The following is a 10,422-nucleotide window of genomic DNA, read 5'->3' on the forward strand; positions in this document are numbered from 1 at the left end:
AGGCAGGCAGGCGGGCAGGCAGCATGGGCCCTCGAGGTGCACGGAGCAAGCGGGGTCTCGCACTTGACTTGTCTGAATTCACTTGCCTTCATCTTTTGGAGATGGGCTGAGTTTGGCTGTCGATAGCTGAGGGACCGCCTGCCAACCCTCGACTGTTCTGTACTGTCAGCTAAGCATCAGAGGCATTTGTGGAAGAAGAAAGCCTGGTCGCAACACTTTTGTACAGACTGAATTCCTGGAAAAACGAGGGCAGTTGTCGACTTATATGTGTGAAGGAGTGACTTTCAATGATTCAAGATCATGACAAGATAAATCAGGTTTAACACTTGAAATTAACCTGTTTGGAAATGTTCAAAAGAGGGTACACTAAATTGATGTGGTGTTTTGCATCTGCGGTTTGTAGACAACGACACGTTGGAGATATGACTGAGAAAGTCATTTTTACTGATTTTCTCCAGTCTGCTCAGCTGCTGTACAATTTATAGATTAATACAGGGCACGAGCGCCATTGTTTAAAAAAAAGCCAGTGGTGTAATGTTTGCTGGGGGAGGTGGATGTCAGGTGTGGTGAGGGAGATGAGGAAGAGTTGGAGGTCCAGCTCGTCCAGTTGGAGATCACAGGCCAGGTGAAATAGTCAATTTGATAAGGTGTTTCCACCCTAACAGAAATGGACCACGGCACTGTTGTTGTGTTTGTCCTTGTTGTTGCTGTACTGCAGTGATTCCCAACCTTTATTGAGCCAAGGCACATATTTTACATTTGAAAAATCTCACGGCACATCAACAAACAAAAATGTCACAAAAAGTGGATACCCAAGTCAATTATACACATTCTGACATCTAATAGAAGAGCATGTATTTGTTCTGTCTGTCTTGATATGCCGCTGGCACAGATAGATGAACAAAGACACATTATTTGTTGTTAATAAATAATATTTTGACCAATTAAGTGAAATTTCATCATTTCCCACGGCACACAAGAAGCGCTCTCGCGGCACACTGGTTGGGAATCACTGCTGTACTGTACTGTACGTCACAGAACTAATGTTTTACAGCAACATATTTCATAAAAACACACCACAGAGGACCGTTATTAGATATATTTAGCATGAGAAACAGATCTACTGGTTTCAAAGCCATTGCAAGTTGTATGTATACATTTTATGACTAATAATAATAAAGAGATTTTAATATTTTGAAGCAGAAATACTATTATTCATAACTCGTGCATCCGTCCGTGACTGTGACAAATCGATATTTGTGACTTGTCTAATTCCCTCTCACCGTGTAAAGTGTAAGTCTTTGTTAAACAGTTAACTTACTTGCTTGAATTTGACCTGCACACATTCATCACATGCCCTGCGACTCTCTGGCGACCAGTTCAGACCAGTCTGCCTTTAGCCTGAAGTATGCTGGGATAGGCTCCAGCGCCCCACGACCCCGATTAGGATAAGCTGCGTACAAAATGGATGGAGGGACATTCATCACAATCAGCAGAAATATTCATTTATTCTCAGTCATCTGCTCAAAACATGATGCTTATAATCATAATCTTTTGTAAGTGTGTGTGTGAGGCGGTGTGGTCTAATGTGGAATTATGTATTTACGCAGTGGCGGGCCGTGTATTTGGTACCTGAGGCTTCAGTTGGTTCAGTTCAGTTTATACCAACGCTAACACGTCACAATAATAGAAACCACCAGAAACTATCCAAAAATGCAATATAACAGCATGCACCTGTTCCACAAACATGATCTGAAGCAGTTCAGAATCCATATTTATCTAATGTTGTGACAAAAGCATATGAAATTTAAATATACCGACAGAGATGCTGATTTTTTAATATATTAGTGTGTGCAGATTGCTACAGATGTGTTTCGATAGTTTTGCTCTGACCAAACAGAAAACAAAAAAAGAAAAGAAAAAAAAAGCCAATTTTAAATCTGATTGGTTAAAGAAACAGTCCCATTGCTAATATAGTTTAAGTGCAGAATTCAGATCAAATTACATAGACATGGCAGCACATAGAGGCTGAAATCCGATTGGACAAATTCTAAAATCCACAGACACGTACTGGAAGCAGTGCAGACAAGGGAAACGCTATGAAATGAAGAGAACAGACTGTTGGGAATAAATTAATACAATTTCATGGGACAAATATTAAAATTAAGGTGCATTACATGCAGGAGAACATGGATAAGCTCATTGTGTTAACTCAAAGTCTTAATACTGGCCTGATACATTTTACTGTACATACATATGCGTTTTGAGTGGGAATCGTTTTGTTAACATTGTCATCTGTGGACCACTAGAACTTTATTTATTTTTTATTTTTTTTAAATCTAGACCATTGTGGTATAAAGATAAACTCCCAGTGCCCTTGTTTCCTCTTTGAGAGAATAATAAGCAGGTGTAAACCTGAGACACTCCCAAGCCATGTGTCCTCAGCTTCCAAAAAAAGAAAAGAAAAGTCAGTGGCCGTCTTATCAGGTTCTAAGGTATATCATGTAAGACAATACATGTGAGAAGTGCAGCAGGAAGAAAGGGAGAAAGGTGCAGTGCGATATGAGGCGGCGGGGGCTAATGTCCGCCGCTATCGTTGAGGTCTTTGTTACCTTCAAGTTCACTGAGACCTCACAGCTCATGAAGTCTTTTCATTGAAGGATCTTTCGTTGCGCTGTGAGGTAACTCTACTGGTGTTTCCCCTCAAGACAAAATGTACACACACAGGTCATGTGTGTGTTGGGCTCATAGCCATAGTTGACACTTCTGACCAATGAGTCCTGGGTGGGGTTGAAAAGGGATGGGGCAGATAAGATCATTTGGAAAAGTAAAATAAGATGGGGCTAAGATATGAAAGGTTGAGGAATTTATATCAACAGTATTATTAATCAGTAGATATCTTCAAATGTATGAATGAACTTTTTGATTTCCAAAGTAGACAAGCATGAAAACTAATGATGATTAAACTACATTTTTGTGAATGGTCCATGTTTATCTATAAAACACTCATTGGCAAGATCATACCCAATCGCCACCCGCACGCTTCATTCCATTCGTTTATTGATTTATTTTTTAACCTCTTTGTTCTCAAATCCCAACCAACTGGAACACTGCAACAAATAATAACGCACACCTCATTCATCCCAATATCATCGTTTAAAAGGTTGCCGAGGGATTTGCTCCCGAGCCTGCTGCCAACATAACAAACACGTGTGTTCTCACAAGTAGGTCTTCTGCATGGATGCAACCAATCAGGGGAAAGGCGGCAATCTTACCCAAATATGGACAAAGTGGATTAAAAACGGGGCCAAACAGAAGTAGCTGTCAGTGAGGCCTTTTCTAGACACTTGTATAATAAAACCAAGGTGGTTTTTGAAATGAAATGGACACTTTTATCCTAGACCCATGTTAGAGAGTCACTCTATGGAGGTCTAAATAGCCAAAATACGGACCCTTTAAAACTGTATTTTTGGCAGCCTGGAACACAAACAGAAATTTGATTCAAACGCCTTCAGTATAGAAGGAAACTTTTTGAAAAAGATTTGTATTTTGACCCCGTAGTGTGGACCGAAGTGTCTAAAATGTTTCGTGTCCATGCGGCCTCACAATCAGTTTCTGAAATCTGGAGTCTTCAATTGTGTGTGCAGTGTTGGTGTAAGTAATTCCTTCTTCTAATATTTTTCATATTTTTCTGTTTTAGGTGTGTCCCTCCTGCTCAACCACTAAAAGAGAAGAAGTTATCTGTGCTTTTGCTATCATTGTCAGCGTGATGACAGGAATTGCAAAACATATCGTGAGACTGAGCTAATGAGAATCGATGTATTTCTGTTTATATGTTCATTAAGTAATTAAGTGAAACTGACTGTTTGTCTTTTGACGGCTAAATAAAACCCCTTTAAAGACCAGAGATGTTTCCTTGATTCTTAAAGAACAACGGGCTTGACATAATTGGGTCCTGTTTGCTGATGACAAGAGCATGTGCGCTGATAAAAGGCGGCAGGTTGATCAAAGCATCCACATCAACTTGACACGCCCGACAGTTTGGAGTTTATCTGGGGGAGAAACTCATAAAAGATTTCCCTGCCTGCTTGTGCACAATAAATCCTCTGCCTTGTAAATCAAATGTACCTGTGTGTGCAATATGAGCAACACCGTCTGAATATTTTCTTCTCGTGTTGCCAATCACATGCATATATATTTCATTGGATTTCTTGTATTTGCTTCATGTTTTTTGGGAACGGGGGAAAAAAAGCATGACGCGATCCAATCTAAGAAGATCAAAAGTAGGTTTGAGAAATTGTTTCATATGAGAAAGGCGCATAATTTTTCCTGCATGCTCTTCTCTCCATTCATCTTCATGTGCCTCTTCATTTCCCCTCTCCTTTTCCGAACCATATTATTCTCCCTGTCGCTTTCTACTTAACATTCATTCTCACTGTCATTCTCCCTCCTTCTTGCCCCATCTTCATTTCCTTTAGCGACATCACTCCTCCCTTCTTTTCAGCCGGCGTCCCCTCCTCTCCTCACCCCTTCTTTCTTTCCCTCACTTGTCTTCCGCTCCCTCTCAGATGTCACATCGGACGCTCTTGTCTTCCGTTTGCCCTGTCATCACATTTTTCACACAGCCTCGTCCTTTAATTGGCCCTGGATCATCATATCATGTAGAATACCTAATGGCAAGCAAGGGATGAAAGATGGCCTCCACCTATAGCCCCTCCACACACTCAAACACTCACGTTCAGTCACGTTCACACAAACAAGGCCGTTGGTAGACGAATGGTGCCGCCTGTGCACATTTTTACACCTTATGTTTACACCACAGATGTCAATGGCATGACAGGTGAGATGGTGTGTGGATTCCCGCAGTGTCCAATAATGTTTGGCGGCTTGTGTGATGAGACAAAGGATGCCCCTGAGCCAGCAGTCACATCTACAGCTAAAAGGATCACTCAAAAAAGAGAAGAATCCAGCAAAGGTGTGCCAAGGGTTTCCAAGTAGCTCAGACAATCATCCACATTGTACTGTACCGAAAACACCCAAATATACGCAGAGAAAATCAGTCAGATGTTTGATCAAGTCGACAAATCTTTGTTTCTGCTTGATATTACAGTAGGGATACACAAAGGCATCATCAGTGACATGCAGTGACATGCAGTGAATACTAATTGCTTAAAGCTGTTTAACAACGGGCGGCACGGTGGGCGACTGGTTAGAGCGTCTGCCTCACAGTTCCAAGGACCGGGGTTCAATCCCCGGCCCCGCTTGTGTGGAGTTTGCATGTTCTCCCCGTGCCTGCGTGGGTTTTCTCCGGACACTCCGGTTTCCTCCCGCATGCCAAAAACATGCATGGTAGGTTGATTGAAGACTCTAAATTGCCCGTACGTGTGAATGTGAGTGTGAATGGTTGGTTGTTTGTATGTGCCCTGAGATTGGCAACCAGTTCATAGTGTACTATCATCAGGCCTCCTGCCTGATGATAGCTGGGATAGACTCCAGCGCTCCCGCGACCCTTGTGGGGATAAACGGCTCAGATGTTTAAAAACACACACACACAGAGTTGCACGCTATACAAGCTGTGTTTAATTTTTTGCTTCCAACATTAAAAGTGACTGTTGAAAATCCAACACACAAAAATGAACAATTGCCAGATTTTTTATGATTGGCAATTAAAAATCGATGGCAAAGCTAAAAAATGGTAAAAAAAATAAATGTTTTGGGGTGGGGGGGGGGGGGGGGGGGTGTTTTTCTTGCAAAATGCTATTTGTCAACGTGAAATCTGCCAATCAGAAATTTCATCAGAAAATCCTGCAGATACGAGGTTTTGTGTTTCAGCCATCGATATGGAAAGAATGATTCAAGGAGCTCTTTTTCCATTTTGAATTTTTGATCTGAGCCAAAAATCTAAAAATAAAACTTTTTGGAATGGAAAAATGGAAAGAACAAATGATTCACTTATTTGGCCTGTTTTATCATTTTGTAATTTTTATCTCAGCCAAAAATGTACTTATTTTGTTGTGTTAGAATTAAAAACAAGTAACAAAATAATGAGTGGCTTTGTCTGTTTGGCACAGCCCGAAGAGGCAACATGGTTCCCCTTCCCACGGGCTCACCACCTGTGGGAGGGGCCAAGAGAGTGTGAGCTGGGCGGCAGCCAAAGGCCTGGACCTTGGTGGTCCAATCCTCAGCAAAAAAGCTGAGTCTCGGGACGTGGAACGTCACTTCTCTGGCAGGGAAAGAACCTGAGCTGGCGTGCGAGGTAGAAAAAATTCCAGCTAGACATACAGTAGTTGGGCTCACCTCAACACACAGCTTGTGCTCCGCTCCCAGTCTTCTTGAGACAGGTTGGACTCTTTTCCACTGTGGAGTTCCCCATGGTGAGAGGTGCCGAACATACTTAGGGTCCCACGGCTCAGTGCCTGAATGTTGGGGTTCATCCCAGGGGACGAGAGGGTAGCCTCCCTCCGCCTTCAAGTGGGTGGACGGGTCCTGACTGTTTGTGCCCATGTACCAAACAGCAGCTCAGAGTACCCATGCTTTTTGGAATCCTTGGAGGGGGTGCTGGACCCGTTGGTGGACACCAGCGCTGAGGGATGCCATCAAGCTTATGAAGGAGCCCTATCGGGCCTTTATGAAGGATTCCGTAGGCAGCGGATGGGCACTGACAAGCCAAACGGAATGCACCTTTGGTGGTTGCTGAGGCAAAAACTTGCCATGGGAGAAGGTTGGTGAGGCCACGGAGAATCACTTCTGTATGGCTTCGAGGAGATTCTGGTCTTCCATTCTCAGGAGGGGGTAGCCACGCACTGTCAACAAACACTGTGTATAGTGGAGTGGAGCGCTAAGGACCTCAACTCGGGACGTTGTGAGGCAGTGGGGAGAATACTGCGAAGACTTTCTCAATTCCACCGACACGCCTTCCTATGAGGAAGAAGAGTCTGGGGACTCTGAGGTGGGCTGGCCTATCTTTGGGGTTGAGCTTTGAAAACTAATAACAAAATAATGACTCACTTTTTTGAAAACGAAAGAACAAATGAGACACGGGTTTGGCCCGTTTTTCCATTTCATATTTTTTATGAACCGAAAAAGAAAGGAAAAAAGCAGACATTTTTTCTAATTTCAGGGTACAATAACAAAAGGATAAGTCGCTTTTTCATTTTTCGATTGCTAATTGAAAATTGAAAAAACAAATGATCGCCCAAATTAAAAGTAAATATTCCTGCCAAGTAAATGTCACTGAGATGTTAGTATGGGAACACATGGGAACTGTTTTAAATTGCGAAAGCAATATTTATGTCTCCCCTAATAATAATTCTGTTAAAAATATATACATTCCAGACTTTGACAATTGACGCACAGCAAATAATTCCACCTTCAGGGTATTAATTTTTTTTTTGTCCAGGGATTATGACCTCAGAGCGGAAAATCAAATAATATTTTATTGAAAAAAACAACAACTCAGAGATGTGTTTTTGTCTTCCTTGTAAAAGTCTCCTTCCTCTTTTCTTGATTAGACCGCACAGTATTTCATCTTTATCTACGTATTACCATTTTTTGTTGCTTGTGGGTTTTTTGTTTTTGTTTGGTTTGCCAAAGGTGAACAACCCAGCAGACAAGATGGGGAACTGCATGTATGGCAAATTCACATTGAGAAAAACCAATTGTTGTCAAGTGTAAATGGTAGTACTGGTAATAGTAAAAGTCATACAAGTCATTTCAAGTGTAAGAAAAAGTAAACCACCGCTATTGATTAATCATGAATAGAACTACAGTAATACAGACGTAATCTATTGGTTCAAGATCAGGCCACTGATTTGACTATTAAAAAGCGCATTTATTTGCCTTCAGAAAGTCTTGAGATGCTTTCCCAGGACGTTTAGCAGTGGCTGGCTCTGCATTTGTGACACGGGCCTTTAGTGGGGACTTATCCGACATAATCCACCTCTTAATATCGCAATAATCACTTTGCATTTATAAAAAAGAAAAAAAACATCAATACTACACAAAAATCCATTATACTATAGATGTACTGTACCATGTACATCTAGAGCATCAAGAATCAATATTGATCTCATAACATGACAAGAACATACCAAATTTAAATAAGGTACATAAAAAATGCAACCCAAAGTGCTTCACAGAGATAAAAAAAAAAAAAAAAAAAAAAAATTAAAATAGCAGGAAATATACAAACACCCACCCCACATATAAATGCAAACACACTTATACGAACACACATATGCACAAGGCACCGAGGATCCTGGGCAAAGAAAGACGGCCTGAGGCAGCCATCCACACCGAGAGGTGTCACAAGCCACAGCCACAGAGGATTCCACCAGAGAGAAAAGCATGACAGGGGTAGATCGGGGTTGACTCCCCACATTATGCAGAAGCCCCTGGTAAATTTTGACCATCAGTGTGCACAAACAAAGCACCTGTACAAAATATTGACATTTTAAAAGCTTTAATTGTTTGTATATTATGGGGCACTTGAGGAAGTGTCATGAAATTTCCGGGTGAAAGAATGACATTTAGTGTATTTTTATTGCTGTCGAATATCAAAACAGGAAAATATGAAAAGGTTGACTTCCAATTAACATACAAACGTACAGGAACACAGTTTCCTTGAGCATGAACTATTTAGCATGCCCATGCACTTAATGTGAGAAGTTGTGGAATGTACGCTGTTGTGCAGTGTCGTTCTGTGTTCAAAAAGGTCCCCTGACAGCAAGCATGTGTTGGATGTGTGCATGTGCGACTGTGCATGTGTTTTCCTAGGCGCCCAATGGAGAGTGATTGATTTTGAAGTGTTGAATGTTGACCGAGCGTTCCGCTATCACGGGAGGGACGACACCGCGTTGCCTTCTAGTAGTGGGAAATGGAAGGGTGTTGTGGAACATCACAGCTTTTCAATTTTGCTTAAATAGAATCACCTTTGTGCACAGCAATTACTTGCTCACTGTATGTGTATTTGCACATATATGCAATGTCGTGGGTGTGGGGATAAAGAGGGTGTACACAGCTGCAAATGGAGCAATTTGTGCTCCATCTGCTGTTGTATGATAGTTCTCAAGGCGCATTGGACAGTAGTCAATGGGATCACAGTCATCTATAGAGCACTCACAGAAACACTTGGAAATTCAAAATACACTTATACATACTATACCATATCATTATGTACACATTCAGTGGAATCTCTAAAAGCACAGGCAAGAGCTTAAAGTTCGTACAATTTTGAACGCTATTAACATTTCCATCAAACCTTCATTGTCCAGCGACTCTCATGACACTTTAGCTCACTAAACAAAGTATGGCTGGCTCCATTCTTTAAAATGCCACCAAAGTAAAACCACGCGTCTCCTAAATTTAACGCACCACAGAGTAGAATGTTATTAACAATGCTGCCAAATTTTAAAAGTAAAAAATAAATAAATCGCCGAGTCCTTAAAATGAGGCTTAAAAATCTTGAAAAATCAAACCATGGTCTCCGCTCTCAAACGCTGTGGGTGTGAAATCGCGTACTGCTGAAAAACAAATGCTACTTCATTTAGCTGCCAACTTTCTTATGCTAACACATTTCTACATGTTTGAGCCGTGAAAATATGTCCGCTTAAAGCCTCCAGTGGCTGGAATATATCCTACTGAGTCGTCGCAGAGTTCACGAGCTAACTACGTTATTGGGCAGCTCAACTTCTTATATAGTGGAGGTGGGGCGATTCATACCAGATGCCCAAGTGTGCCATTGGGCACCGTTTTAGCCACAGTACACACACAAAAAAACAATACAACTGAAATGGTGAAAATTAGGGACACTGCAAAGTCAACAGGGTTGACGCTTATTGTGAAGAGACTCACCTCGCAGGCACAGAAAGCAATTAAAAATGAGTGTATTTGTAATTGTATGTCATGATAGCATTTCTTTTGTAATATATACTCCAGTATTGTTGGAACTGTGCCTCAGAGGCTCGAAGGTCGTGGGTGCCAAAATCCGGGCTCCAGCATTCTGTGCGGGATTTGCATGCATTCCCCGTCCTTGCGTAGATTTTTTTCCACATTCCAAAAACATTTTGCATAGGTTAATTGAAGACTGTAAACTGTCAATAAGTATTAATGTGACTGAGAATGGTTGATTGATTATACTGTATGTGCCCTGCGATTGACTGGCACCCAGTCCAGGGTGTAAATCAGCCGGAATAGGCTCCAGCTAACCTTGATGAAGAGAAGCACTATGGAAAAATTAATGGATGGATGTTTACACTGTAGCTCATTGGTTGCAGCCATTGTGAACATCAACATTAGTATGCTGTGATGATCATCAGGTATGCTGCAGGAAATGATCCTATTTCACTTAATTTTTTTTTTTAAATTACTATTAATGTATCGTTGTTCATCTGTCTTGCAGATGTAACAGCCAATCGAAATCAT

General features: G+C 41.4%; 1 long non-coding RNA gene across 1 annotated transcript in view; it reads left to right on the plus strand.

The window, feature by feature from the left end:
- LOC133400064 (uncharacterized) overlaps positions 1–3,895 on the plus strand; it is a 41,701-nt gene extending 37,806 nt beyond the window's left edge. The window contains exon 4 of the long non-coding RNA XR_009768287.1: positions 3,701–3,895. This is a non-coding gene — a long non-coding RNA (uncharacterized LOC133400064). The remainder of the gene's footprint in view (positions 1–3,700) is intronic.
- The last annotated feature ends 6,527 nt before the right edge of the window (positions 3,896–10,422 follow it).

The sequence above is a fragment of the Phycodurus eques genome, chromosome 3 (genome assembly GCF_024500275.1).
Source record: "Phycodurus eques isolate BA_2022a chromosome 3, UOR_Pequ_1.1, whole genome shotgun sequence".
In the NCBI taxonomy this organism is placed as follows: Eukaryota; Metazoa; Chordata; class Actinopteri; order Syngnathiformes; family Syngnathidae; genus Phycodurus; species Phycodurus eques.